This window comes from Marmota monax, unplaced genomic scaffold (assembly GCF_021218885.2).
Source record: "Marmota monax isolate L192 unplaced genomic scaffold, Marmota_monax_Labrador192_F-V1.1 WCK01_AAM20220418_F8-fsc00012, whole genome shotgun sequence".
NCBI classification, from domain to species: domain Eukaryota; kingdom Metazoa; phylum Chordata; class Mammalia; order Rodentia; family Sciuridae; genus Marmota; species Marmota monax.
Window position 1 is genome coordinate 28,641,892 of NW_026695227.1, and position 14,818 is coordinate 28,656,709.

A 14,818-nucleotide genomic window follows, 5' to 3' on the forward strand; every position below is an offset into this window, starting at 1 on the left:
GTGTTTGCTCTCTGCCTAAGTAGATCCTTGCTCTCTCTTCACAGCTCGATAGTACTAAGGTATGGATGGGTCTATTGTGTGGGAATCAGCAGAATTCTCATATGGTGTTTCTAGGTTAAATCAATATTTTGTGTTTGTAGAAGTTGCTACCTGACTGATATTATCATCTCCTTCTATCACCAGAGGGGGCAGAGATGGCTCCAAGCAGGAGGAAGACTTGTCAATAGTGTCTGCAGAGATTCTGGTAACTGAGGTCCACTGGTATGTACTGAGGAAATCCACACTCGACCACCACCCTGTTCAGATGATGTTTGAAGAGATGGCTGGGAGGCAAGTCCAGGTCCTGTATACACTCTTCTGACACAGTGTCGGATGTGGAAATGAGTTAAGGAGAGAAGAGATTGTTTTGAATATGATGTGATAGAACTTTCTAGGAATGTCTTCAATAGGCAGAGCAAGAGAGGTTGTGAGGGAAGAATTCAGGGATAAAACTCAGAAAGTGAGCCTTCATGAGAAAGGAAGCCTCAATCAGAAGAAAAAAATCTCCATGAGCATTCCAAGGGCCACATACAATGCCCTTCTTATGCCCAGCCATTTTGCGTGATTTGATTTTCTCCTTCTCACTCTTGTTGCTTTTGGAATCCTCTCTTTATATCTGGGGTTTTGAAATTTCACAATGATATGGCTTTTTGGTAGACACACTTTTTATTCACTGAGCTGGGCATACATACACATACACATACACATACATACACATCCTGTATTTCAAGAAATTTTCTTTGTATTGTTTCTTTGATAAATTTACCCCACTGGTTCTCTCTCCCTTGAACTCCCATTATCCAGGTGTTGGGCCTCCCATATTTTCCTTCTTCTACTATTCATCCATCTTTTATTCTACTTTCTAGGAAATTTCCACATTTTTTTTCAGTTCTCCTGGATTTTTCTTTTCCTTTTAGGATGCTGGGATTCCTCCTTCTGCTCTTTCATGTTGGTCTGAAATTCTGGATAGTTCTTGGTTGACGACATACTTGGACATGACTCATTATCCAGTGGGTTTCATGGTAAGCAGGAGACAGCTCTTCATGGGAGTTCCCCAGATGTTAGGATCTGTGAGTTTTTATTCTGGGATGAGTCTGTTTTCCTAGGAAAGAATCCTTTAATCTTTTGCCTGAGTGATTTAAACCAGTTATTGCCTGTGCTCTATAGCGGTGAGGTGAGATGGTAGGGGGTGACTGTGGCTATTAATCTTTAATATGCCAATTTTTAGGTTTTGAATTTTTGAAAAATGCCAGATGTACATCAAAAGTTTTACAAACCTCCATCTTCCTTCTACTTGCTGTCTCTGGGCTTGGAGTTCCTGAGCCCAGGACCTGCCTGGTTCCGTTTTCTCTTACTACAGATAGGAAGAATAGAAGTGGAGACTTAGGGTATAACCCACCTCTTTTTCAAACTTTCAATGTTCCCTTAGGACCCCACTTGCTTCCCAGTGGGGCCTCTTTGGAGGCAATCTTGTCATTGATTCCTGTGTCATCCATCTTCCTTCTTAGGCTTATTATTACCCATATCTTCTCTCCAGTGTTGTCAGAGTTGGGGCTTGTATTTCTTCTTCTTTTTGTTGCTTTGGGTGATTACTGAGAAAAGAAAAGGTATAGAAATGTCTTTCCCTGCCACCTTAAAATTATAAGTCCTTCATCTCTACTTATTGACTCATTTATAATAGTCTGGGTTTTGACCCTTGACTGTGTAAGAGGAAGAAATTAGCCCTCCTGCATTTTCCCATTCTTCTTCTTCCTTCTCCCCTTCAACTGCTCTCACCTATATACACATTTTAAAATTTCAACATTTAGATTTATTTATATTCTGTTCTTCATACCAACTTTGTGAGCTGGCTCTGAAGAATGAAAAGAGAACTCATCATTCACAATTTATGAATATTACTCATTGAAGATTCAAGTAACATGGTTTGACTTACTTAAAGAAAGGAAGTACAACTTTTCGTTTGACACTTCTGCAATTTCAAGGAAAATGCAGTCTGTTTTTCTTATACTCTACGAGCTGCTCAAGATCCTATTGTCTTGTAGTTTGACCTATCTTTGGACCAATACTTTCTTATAAGCTTTATAATTTTCTTAGATCTTCTATAGTCGAATTTACTAGAAGAGTTTCTATTATCCAAATGATATGTTTGCTAGAATATGTGAACTAAAATACTAATAACATTTTTAAATACCAAGAATTAATGACCTAATATTTTTTTTCAAGAAAATTTCCTATTTGCCATGTCTTGCTTGTTATTTCAATTTAGATGAGAATTTGGGTAGAATTCTGACCCTATTCTCAACCTAACACTCAGATCTGTGTAGTTAAATATAAACTGTCAAGTTCAGATCTCCTAACAACCTCAGGAAGAGTGCTTGGAGGCAGAATGTCTTTGAGAATCAATTTCTTATTTGATATTACACATACAAAGCATCAGAAAACATAACAAGGACAGTGTTGGGATGAGCTCTTCTAAGGTATTTCTCTGTGAGCATCTGTCCTGTACACACATCATAGAAATCTCCCTAGGACCTTGCCTTATTGTCTACTCAGCTGGTAAAATCTTTAGAGAAGTTGATTAGAAGATGTCTAAGTAGTACTTCAACTGTATCGCAATTCAAGGGGAGAGGAAAAACAGCCTACTATGTACCATGTGCCATCTTGGTACTTTCATGTATTGATATTATTTGATAAAACATACATTATCATGTATTATTAATTATATTCATTAGTGTTATTTTGTTTTTACTACTTTATTATATAATGTGGCTAAGGCCAGAAGAATTATTTCACCTTGCCTGGGAGTGGAGGTCACCTCCTCGGCCTTCCTTCTGTTGGCGATCATGATAGGATCCATATTACATAAACCTGCTTCTCACTGGGTCACCCCACTGCCTCCCACTCCTATTAGTATTGACTTTTCCTTCCATCTTCACTCTCAGCTTAGATTCTGAAACCCTGGAACCTGTCTTAATAAATTTCTCTTGAAAATTTCTAGTGCCATATCTTGGATCTTGTCAGCTTTCTTCTTGAATAAGTGAATGTTTTCTAAGGACCTCAAATTCTCCTGACTTGAATCCCAGAATATCAGAGCCAGAAGAAGTCTTAAAGTCAGCTACAGCTGTGGTTTCATCCTGCATTATTTGGACTCATGTGGAGTTAACCTCAAGAGTCTTGGACTCCATATATTCTTACAGGATTTTTTCCTTTCACTGAGCAACAAACTTTACACCATTATCATGTGGAACGGATGATTCAGCCCAGAAAATGATATCATTTTCCCAAGGTCACAAAGTGAGTTGGGATCATGTTGGGCCTTATAATCATTGGATTTATAACCTTCAACCCATTGCTCTTTCCTTCACCCTAACTCTGCCCAATACCATGATCCTCACAGTTACATAGCAGCTCCCATAAGACTCTGCTACAGGAGGATGAAGGATCAGGCTGAATTGTGAGGAAGTATCCTCTCTCTCCATGATAAAGTTTAAGCTTTATTTGAACATATTGCAGGATATAATAATTGAACAAGCAAATATTTTGAAAAAAGTACTCCATTACGTTCAGGTAATCTTATCTTACCCATAGCACCTGCCACAGGTGAGGGAGAAACCCTAGATCTCAGAGGGCCACTGATGAGATCCATTTTCCAGAAATCTAGAGTTAGCTCTTATGGAGAGTATCAGGACTAATTTTTTTTTTCCTCAGAGATTTAGGAATTAAACTCCCAAGACATGGAGCAGGCTGTGTAGAAAGATGATGATAAAAAGTTGGGGCTGGTAGACATTTAGAACAATAAGCCTAGAGTGAATGACAAGGTGGGATGGGGGAGGGAAGAGGAGCATGCACGTGGGAGAATGGACAGGAAGGACCAAGTGGTTAGAAAGAGAAAGGGAGACAGAGAAAAGGGAGAGGGGGAAGACTTGGAGAAAGCAACTGACATTTAACATTTCTGGTTCCCAGTTTCTCTTACAGGAAGTCTAGGATTCCAGAAGTTCTCTGGATTTTAAAATAAGCTCTTTACACACACTGATTTAAGTGGGGGTTTTACTCTCAATCACAGTTGGCTCTGGGGAACCAAATTCAGATCTCATGAATACCTCAGAGCTCTCACAGCTCGAGCCACATGGTAATCCAAGACTTTGATGGCTGAGTCCGTCTCATTAGGAAAGCAAAGAACAAGACCACTTAAATTGCACCAGCACCTCCCCACCCACACAGGTGCTCACAGTGGGCACTGGGTGGGCATCTATGAACGTCATTGAACCCAACAGTCTCAGCATACAGCAGCATCTGTGATACCAGCCACAGGACTCCAGAGAGACCTCATCTTAATCCCAAATATTTCTAAATTTCACTCCTTTTTATAAGAAGCCTCTCTCTAAGCATTTAAAGATAGGAATGAAGATTCCATATAATCACTCAGGCATCCTTCACATCATCACATCAATGAAAAAGAAATGACTGAGATTCTACAAAGCACTTGACACCAACCATCTAGCTCTGTGGAGATTTTTTTTTTTTTTTTAAGAAGAAAGTGCACAGCGAAGTGGAAATCTATCTATTATTTTATTTCCAAGGCAAGAAATAAAAATGATAAGAAATAGTTTGCCTCCCCTGTGGGGACAGAAAGAGGGTATCTGTCAAATCCCATGGTTAAAATAAACAGGGAAAGAGAAGACGAAGCAAGATTGTAGCTTGAGTAAAATGTGAAAGAAAGATATAATCAGAATGGAAAACAGAAGATTGTTGATGACAGCAGGGATTTCTTAAAGAGTCCGTCTTAGTTCATCTATAGGAAGAGGAAACAGGCAAAAAAGAGTAAGTGATGTGTACCACAATGCCGTGATTGGAATCTCAGAGGTACAAGATGGTAATTAAGTCTGTCCTTGGCTTGGACACGATTGGGAAAAGAAATATGAGGCATTTCTGGGGAAATTGTGTGAAATGAATATTGATTTTTAAGGAAGCACGTATGTGAGAAACATTGAAGTGTCTTTAAGCCTTTATAACATACACCCTAACTAATATTTGGTTAATGGGTTTAGAGAAATTCTTTTTTAAAAAAAAAAAATTATTTTTTAGTGTTAGGTGGACACAATATCTTTATTTTATTTTTTATGTGGTGCTGAGAATCGAACCCAGTGCCTCACACACGCCCGGCGAGCGCGCTACCACTTGAGCCACATCCCCAGCCCTAGAGAAATTCTTATCATTATATTCAAATAAGTTAGATGCAATATTTCAGAATAAATTTAGTTTTTCAAGATATTAGAGGAAGAAAGGAGGAAGGTGGGTACACATTGGTACTACTATTCTCCAGTCCCCAACCCCAGCTCCTCCTCAAGTCCTGGTGATCTGACTCCATAGTGTTGCTCAGAGTTCATGCCTTCTCAGTGTGACAGTCACCCCCAGGCTGCAACAATGGTCAATGGTGGAGCTCAGGAGCATGGTCTAGAATAAGACAGGCACCTCCATGATATATAAGTAGCGCCCTTTATGGTGAATTATTTGTATACTACAGAGCACTTTTAAATTAATATTTTTTAAATTTTTGAGATAATTGTAATTTATATGCAGTGGTAAGAAAATAAAGCAGAAAGAGCCTCAGACCCTGTACCTGACTTCTCTCAATGGTAACAACTTGAAAAAGTATACCATATATACTATATTGCAAATAGACATTGATAGTGTCAAAATAAAAAACATCACCACAAGGATCTCTCAGGTTGCCCATTGATAACCATTTCCCTGCCACCCACACTCCCTCCTTAACCCCTAGCAACCACTGATCTGCACTCTGTTTTATAACCTTGTTGTGTTAAAAATGTCATTTAAATCAGTGTCATTAAATCACACTGTATTTAATTCTTTGAGATCTGTTCTTATGACTCTGCATAGTTCTCTGGAGACTCCTCCAGGCTGTTGCATGTGTGAATACTTTTTTCCTTTTTAGAGCTGAGGAGTATTTCATGGTAAGGATGAAGGAAATGAGGTTTGTTTCTAGTGTTGGGCTATTAGGGATAAAATTGCTACAGACATTCATGCACACGTTTTTATGTGAACATGTTTTCATTACTGTGAAATAAATGTCTAGGAATGTAATTTCTGAGTCATACAGTAGTTGCATATTTAGTTTTTAAAGAAATTGCCAAAAGATGATGTTCTGAATTGGAGTTACTGCTTTCCATTCCCAGCACCACGTATGAATGATCGGTTTCTCTTAATCTGCTCAGCGGTTGCTGTCATCATGACTTTTCCATTTCGGCTGTTCTGATAGGTGTACAGTCGTATCTCACTGTGGTTCTCATTTGCATTTCCCTGATGACTAATGAGGTTGAGCAGCAATTCACTGCTCATTGCCATGTACAGATCCTCTTCATTGAAGCATCTCTTTCTGTCTTTTGCCTGTTTTCTAATTGGAAAGTTTACTTTTCTAATGTTTAGTTTTGAGATTTACTTATGGAGTCTAAATACTAATAGCAATATATATAATTAATAGCGTTACGTGTATTTATATAATGGTCTGTATGTATTTCTCCAATAGTTTGTCTTTTCATCCTCTTAAAAGAATCTTTTCCATGGGAACTTTTTAATTGTGATCAAGTTCATTTTTATCATTGTTACATGAAGGACAGGCTGAGTAAGCTGTCTGCAGGGCATGCCAAAGTTAGCTGCAGGATGACCTGGCTTCTGTAACCCTCTGTCTGGTTCTTTATCACCTGTTTGCTTAAAGCCCAAACGCCCAAGCCCTTACTCAAGGCTGAGCGCTTGGTCCCCCTGCTCAAAGCTGAACACGCAGCCTGCTGCTCAAGGCCAAGCACTTAACCCCCTTGTGTGCCAACAAAGCAGTTTGCAAACCCAGAGACCCTGTTAGATTTAGGCAGCACAGAAGAAGGGCTATAAAAGCCTTCCCCAGCTGGGCCCTCCCCACTTCTTTTTCTTTCTTTTCTCTTCTGTTGCACTGCTGCAATAAAGATCTCTTGGTCACTCCGAGTGTTGTGGTCACTTTCCTTTCAATCATTTTCCTATTTTATCAGTTATAGGTTTTTTTCTTGGTTTTGTTTGTTTAGTTTGGGATATGTACATGTGTGTATGTGGCAGTAAGGATTGAACCCCAGAGCCTTATACATGCCAGGCAAGGCTCTCCAACTAAACAACATTCCCAACCCTTTCTGTTTTTAATTTCAAGACAAAGAGTTCCTTAAGTTGCTCTTGCTGGCCTTGAACTTATGATCCTCCTACCGCTGTGTCCCAAATAGTGGAATGACAGGTAGGTACCACTGTGCCTGACTTTCATTGTTTTTTATGTCAACTCTAAGAACTTTTTGATTAATTCTAGATCCCAAAGATTTTCTTTGCTCTTTTCCAAAAAGTTTTACATTTTTATGCTTTATATTTAAGATAATCATCCATTTTGAATAATTTTTTATTAAGATGTGAGATTTAGGTGGAGGTTCATGTTCTTGACAATGGAGAACCAACTGTTCAGCTTCATTTGTTATAATGGCTCTTTCCCCCTTGAATTTTTTCTGTGCTTTGTCAAAAATCAGTTGGGCATAATTGTGTGGATCTATTTCTGGGTTCTCTGTTCTTTTCTACTGATCTATGTGTCTACTGCTCCATTGATACCACACAGTCTTGATTAATGTAGCTATATAATTATTCTTGAAATCAAGTAAACTGATTTTTTCCACTTTGTCTTTTCAAAATATGTTAGCTATTCTGATTATTTTGGCTTTTCATATAAATTTTAGAATTATCTTGTCTAGATCTATCAAAATTCTTGCTGAGATTTTGATAGAAATTAAATTAAACCTATATATACATTGGGAGGAAACTGATATCTTTATTATGTTCAGTCTCCTGATCTAGGAACATGGTACATCTTTCCATTTCTTTAGATTTTCTTGATTTCTTTCATTAGTGTTTTCAGCATGCAAGTGTTCTACACATTTTGTTAGATTTATACCTTATTATTTCAATTTTTGTGAACTATAAATGTTATTTATTTCTAATTTCTCTGTTCATGTCCTCATGACTAACACACAGAAATATAATTGATTTTTGTATGCTTATCTTATATCGTGAGATTATCTGAGGGGTTTTTGTAGATTTTGGGGGGGATTTTCTATGTAAAAAATCACATCATCTTCATATAGGAATAATTTCATTTCTTCTGTTTCAACTTACGTTCCCTTACCTCCTGCCTTCACCTCCTGCTCTGGACTTACTGCAAGGTCTAGAACTTCCAACACTATTGAATTAAAGCAGTGGGAGTGTTCTTTGCTCCCCTCAGAAAAAATGTATTCAAATTTTTACCATTAAATACAATGTTAGAGGCATGATTGATATTTAAGTACGATGTTAGCTCTTTTAGATTAATTTTATTCATTGACTTCTGAATATTAAATCAGCCTTGCATCTTTAGATTAAACTCTGCTTGGATATAGTGTGTACTACTTTTTAGATATTGTTGAACTCTGTTAATATTCTGTTAATACTTTCACATGTATATTAAACAGGGATATTGGTCTGTAGTTTTCTTTCTTTGTTTCTTCTTTTTTATTTTTATTTATTTATGTATTTATTTTTGTATTGTTTTGTATTTTTTTATTGTTTTGGTATCAGGGTGACATTAGCTTCATAAAGGTATGGAAAATTACCCAATTTGTTTTTTTCTGCAAAAATTGTGTAGAATTTGTGTGTGTTCTTCTTAGAATATTTGGTTGAATTCTTCAATGAAACTGTCTACGCCTGAAGTTCTCTTTTCTGGGAGTAAATTGTTAATTCAATTTCCTCAGTAATCATAGGGCTGAACAAGTTATCTATTTATTTATTTATTTATTTATTTATTTATTTATTTTAATATTTATTTTTTTAGTTTTCTGCGGACACAACATCTTTGTTTGTATGTGGTGCTGAGGATGGAACCTGGGCCGCACGCATGCCAGGCGAGCGCGCTACCGCTTGAGCCACATCCCCAGCCCCAAGTTATCTATTTAATATTGCATGAGATATGGTAAGTTTGTATTTTTTTGAAGAATTTGTTCATATCATCCAAGTTGTGGAGGTTATGTGCATATAGATGTTTGTTGTTTTCTCTTATTATCCTTCTGATGTCTATAGGATCTGTATGATATGTCCTGTTTTGTTCATAAAATTACTTATTTGTTTTCCCTTTTTTTTCTCTTTGTCAGTCTTGCTAGAGGTTTATGAATTTCATTAACCTTTTCAAAGAAACAGGTTTTTTTTTCTGTCATTGACTATTGTTTTTCTGTTTTTAACTTTATTGATTTCTACTCTCATTTTTAGTATTTCCATTTCCTCCTTATACCTGCTTTAGGTTTAGTGTGCTATTTTTCTTTTTCTTTTCTTTCTTTCTTTTTTTAATTCTTGAAGTAAAAACATAAATTATCTATTTGAGCTTTAACCTATTTCTGAAGTATTCAGTCTTTAAATTTCACCGTCAGCACTGTTTTACCTGTGTTCCACAAATTTTGACCTGTTGCATATCCATTTTTATTAAGTGTGATGTATTTTTTAAAATTTCCCTTGTTACTACTTCCTCTTTGGTCCATGAATTATATTTATAAGTGTGTTTACTTGCCATGTATTTGGGAATTTTCCTGTTATTGTGCTATTGGTTTCTAGTTTTATTCTGTTGTAAACAGACAATTAACTTCATGTTTTTCATTTTTAAAAACTGTTGATATATTTTTTTATGGCACAAGAGATCATCTGTCTTAGTATATGTCTTGTGGCCATTCAAAAGAACATGCATTCTGCAATTGTTGACTGTGGTGTTCTGTCCTGGTATTGACACAAAGAAAAACTACTTCCTGGATTGCCGTGGAAATGATGGGAAGAAAAACTAACTCATGAAGTAAACCACGAAGAGCAGAGCATTCTTGAGTTCTGCTCCTCATTCTTTTATCATCAGCAGCAAGCAGCCCTATGTACCAGCAGGCAGGAACTCTATTATAATATGTTAATATTTTGTAACTAATAACTTCCCAGGACACTTAACTTCCTGGAATGTTCTGTTTGTTGAGCTCAGATAACTATTTTCTGTGTGCAACATTTACTGTGTGCAGCATATATTGTAATTCTCTGTTTGCAGAGCTCAGATAACTATTTTCTGTGTACAGTATATATTGTTTTTCCCTAATCACAACTTCCTTTAACCTAATGTAACCTTTTCCCTGTGTGCTACTTTCCACAAAATGTTCCCACATGATGGAGTCACTTCTGGCAAGCAATCTGCCTCACTGTGACTGCAACAGTATTATTTACTTGGTAGATGGTGTTTGCTGAGTTACATATCATACATATTCTTTCTGGTTGTTCTACCAGTTTTTGAGAGATGGGTATTGAAGTCTTCAACTATAACTGTGGATTTATCTCTTTATCTTTTAATTCTGTCAATTTTTGCTTCACATGTTTTGTAGCTCTGTTTTTTAGTATATATATGCTTGGATTGCTATGTCTTCTTGGCGGACTGACACTTTCATCATTCTATAATATTCTCTGTCTCTATAAATTTTAGTTTTTCTAACTAAAGCCTACTTTATCTAATGTTAATATATTTATTTTTTTCTGTTTGTAGATTAATGCTTGCATGTTTTCCATACTTTTATTTATTTTTCACCTTGCATGTTATTATATTTGAAGTGAGTTTCTTATAGACAGCATATAGGTGAATCATTTTTATAGTCCATAGTAAGATCTCTGTCTTTTAACTGACATATTTAGATCACTTACATGTACTGTAATTTTTTTATTTATTAGGGCATAAGTCTGTCTTTTTAAATATTTTGTGTGAATTAAATCTCAATTTAATTTTTAATCTTTATATGTTTATCTACATATTAAATACATTTGCCATTATACTAACATGTTATATATATATTAAAAACATTCACAGTAATTAAAATATAAGCTCAAAAAAATTAGTCCAAATATCTTGCCAGAGTATTATCCATTTTTTTTGTTTGATCTGATCTGTTTTCATTTCTCTGCCTTTATGTAACTAGCACTTTATTAAAATTTAGTTTTTATTTACCTATAGTGTTTTTTTTTAAAGAGAGAGAGAGAGAGAGAGAGAGAGAGAGAGAGAATTTTTTAATATTTATTTTTTATTTTTTGGCGGACACAACATCTTTGTTTGTATGTGGTGCTGAGGATCGAACCTGGGCCGCATGCATGCCAGGCGAGCGCGCTACCACTTGAGCCACATCCCCAGCCCAACCTATAGTGTTTTTGAGTGTATCTATTTGTATAATGAACTTATTTTGGAGTGTTTATTACATTATTACCATCTACTGGAATTGCCATTTTACCAGTTTGAATGAAGTAAAGAAATTATCTCTCCCTTCATCCTCTTGTGCTTCTAAAAGTATTAAATATTTTCTCTATAAATATTTGGAACAATATTACAATATTCAGACAGTATTATAATTTTGCTTCACTAATCAATCATAAATTATAAAATTCAAAAGAAAAAGGAAATTCTACAGTCTTTACCCATAGTTTGGTTTTCCATGTTCTTCCTTCTTTCCTAATGGTCCAAGATTCCTTCTTTAATTATTTTCTGTTTAGAGAATTTCAGGTCATTCTTTTAGGACTTCTGGCAACAAATTCTTTTGGTTTACTTCACTTGTTACTTTGTTTCCAGAAGACCTAAAATAGTTTATTCAGGTAAACTTTAGGATACTATACTTTATTAAAAGTGAGAGTTTTTCAAAACAGTTTTAGCTTAAACTAGAAAGATGATATGGAAATGAAGTAATCCAGAAGGCCCCAGCATGCCCAGGCACAGTCCTGGTATCATCAATACTTCTTAACCCCTTAACCTTCTTATCCCCTTTTCCCACCTCTTCTGTGCTCCCCAAATCCATGGCAAAATTCACAGAAAAAACATTTAGATGACTCCCTGCCAATCTTCCATCCCATCAAGAAATAATCATCCTTATAAACATGAAAGATGGCTGTGCAAGTCTTTCCATCATTTGGGGGCAGCAGTGCATACTAAAACACTAACTACTAACTAAGAGATCTGAATCACAGTCCCAGTTCTGCAATTTCCCAACTTTGTGACCTTAGATAAGGCATTGAATCATTCTGAGTTCCAGCTGCCTTTGCTGTTCTTCCTGAAAGGAAAGGGACCACAACACTTGGAGAGACCAAGAGATCTTTATTGTGGCAGTATCTGATTAACAGGGAAGGAAGAGAAAAGGGTGGGGGGGAGAAGAGAGAGAGAGAGAGAGAGCAAGAGACGGGGGCCTGGCAGGAGAGAGTTTTTATAACCAAAATCTAATGGGCTGTCTGGGCCTGCAAGCTGCCTTGTTGGCGTACAGTGATTGGATCATAAAGTAGTTGCTAAGAGGGTCATCTTCTGCCTTCAGGAAGACGGGGCGGGGGTCAGATATGAGTTTCTGTTTCACCATACAGGTTTAGCCTTGAGTGGGGTCAAGTGTTCAGCCTTGAGAGGGGTTAAGTGTTCAGACTTGAGGCAAACAAGCGATAAGGAACCAGACGGGTGAGGGTGAGAGTCAAGTGTTCAGACCACCCTGCAGACAACGTTAGTTCAGCCTGCCCTGCACCTAACACTTCCTGAACTATAATCTTCTCCACCCATGAGGTGTAGCAAATGCATGGATGTTGAAAGAATAGGTGACCTAAAATATTACCTTCTCTCTCTGATTTGGGGCAAGTTTCTCAAACATACATAACTCAAGATATCCCACCATTGTTATTTTTTGAGTCGCTAAGATGTGGCCCTTGTGATGATCTGGTTTCAGAGGTATTGAACAGAGTAGGTTAATAACCTCCAGCAAGCTTCTCATGGCTATCTTCTCCCTGTGTAAATGCTCATAATTGATCACTTAGCCACCATTCTAGAATCTTGGTGTAAATCTAATTGGTTTGTTTTTTATAAAAATCACCTTCAAAACTTGGAACAATTTTACCAATCTCTATCATTTAGGCCATTTGTTTATATGTTCTTAGTTTCTCCTCTTATGTGCTCTGCTCTCTTGCAAAGGGTTGGGATCGTACCATTAAACAAAAATGACAGGAGGCCCTTGTTTTCAACTAAACTCCTGTACGCGGCCCCAACCAAACCAAAATGGAGTCACTCGAGATAAACACCACATAATTAAAATGAAATTTTAAAGAAACAGATCCCCAAACAGAGCAGTTTTTCTTGGAAACAAGAGATTCCAGCCTATCTGTGTCAGCATAATTAGAAAGTCCCCTCGGCTTCAACCCTTACCAAAAAGTAACTTGGTGTTAACATATTGGGGTTTTCCCCATGTTGTTCTGTTTCTTTGCTCCCAGCTTATAAAACCAACTGTTCCACAAGTGTCCCGTGGGAACTTTTATTCTATTTATATAACAGAGGCAGCTTCCCAATTTATGAGTTGCTAATAAAAGCCACCAATTAAATCTACAAATTGGTTGTAGCTTTGTCTCTTACCATCTCGAACTGCTTTGTCCAGGTCACCTTGCTCCTTGGTTCCCCAAAGGATTAAAGCAAGAAGAGGCAAGAAGTGACTCCATCCCTCCCTTTCTTCCTGCCTATGGGTGTCAGTTTGGGGTGAAAGCAGCCACACCCATAGTGACCATGGTAATAATGGCAGCAGCAGCATGACGGAGGCTGTTAGTAACAGCAACGGTATTGGCAGTGGCTTGAGTGTGACAGAGGCTGTAGTGGCAGCCTTATTCACAGCACTGGCAGTGGGGATGGTGACTGCGTGCAGTGTGGTGAGCAGAGCCGGCCCCTGAGTTTCTGTTCCTGGTTCTGAGTCGGTTACACTAGTTCAGGGAGGAATCAGTTTCTTGTAGTTACCAATCTGTCACTAATCTTTTTTGTCTTGGTCCTCCAGCCTTTCCAACGCCCATGGAACCAATCTTTGTGTTACATTCTCTCTGCTTAAAATATCTAGAATGGTTTCTCTTTTCTTAAATAGACCCTGACTAATACTGTATATGTAACTTTTCAAATCTTAAATCTTTAATTTAAAGCAGCTCTAGAATCTTATTTTGAAACCAGGAGCTTTAAAAGTCTGGATACAACCAGCTGCTCATTTCATAGAATCGAACCAACAGAATGTAAGATCGAGAAGTGTTCTTGTCAAGCTGCAATAAACTTTTGAGATAGGATCTAAATTATTTAATGCATTGAAAACTGTTAGTGGTTTCTCGTTTGCAGGTTGATAATATATTAGTTGTTAAGATATTTCACTGTGACAATACTATGAGGAAATTTTGATCTACAAACAACTTTCTTCAGGGTATTTTTTAAATCTGAGGATTATACAAAACCACCTGATAAAAATAGACACACTAATTCTTGGGCTTTTAGTTTCAAAGTCTGTTTTCCCATCTGTTTTCCAAAGTCTAGGTCTACACAACCAAGCAAAATGGAGGATTGTGTAATTATCCTTTGACTCGGAGACAAATTGAATATCAGAGCAGAGAAGGGACATCTGTTCTGATCTGATTCAACACTGGTCAGAAATATGATTCCTTGGAAACATGCAGCCATAGAGTGTCTCTCTATGATCTGTGTGAATCCCCTCAGTTATGAGGAGTCATTACTTTTGCAGGCAGCCCATTCAATCACCAGAAATGTGTCCCTTTTATTCAGCCCAAGGAAAGCACTGCCACAACTTTAGCTTCTGCTTATAAATCTATCAAAAAATCCACTTAGATTTATACAGAGTAAATGGATTCCCTATTCAACATGAAAGCTCTTCAAACCATATAAGACAGC

At 37.1% G+C, this 14,818-nt stretch overlaps 1 long non-coding RNA gene across 1 annotated transcript; it reads right to left on the reverse strand.

Moving 5' to 3' along the window:
* Window positions 1-686: 686 nt before the first annotated feature.
* LOC124087431 (uncharacterized) lies at window positions 687-14,247 on the reverse strand. Its single transcript, XR_006850051.2, has 2 exons — window positions 13,520-14,247; window positions 687-1,631 (listed from the first exon to the last, which is right to left on the reverse strand). It is a non-coding gene; the product is annotated as an uncharacterized LOC124087431 (long non-coding RNA).
* Between the last annotated feature and the right edge of the window lie 571 nt (window positions 14,248-14,818).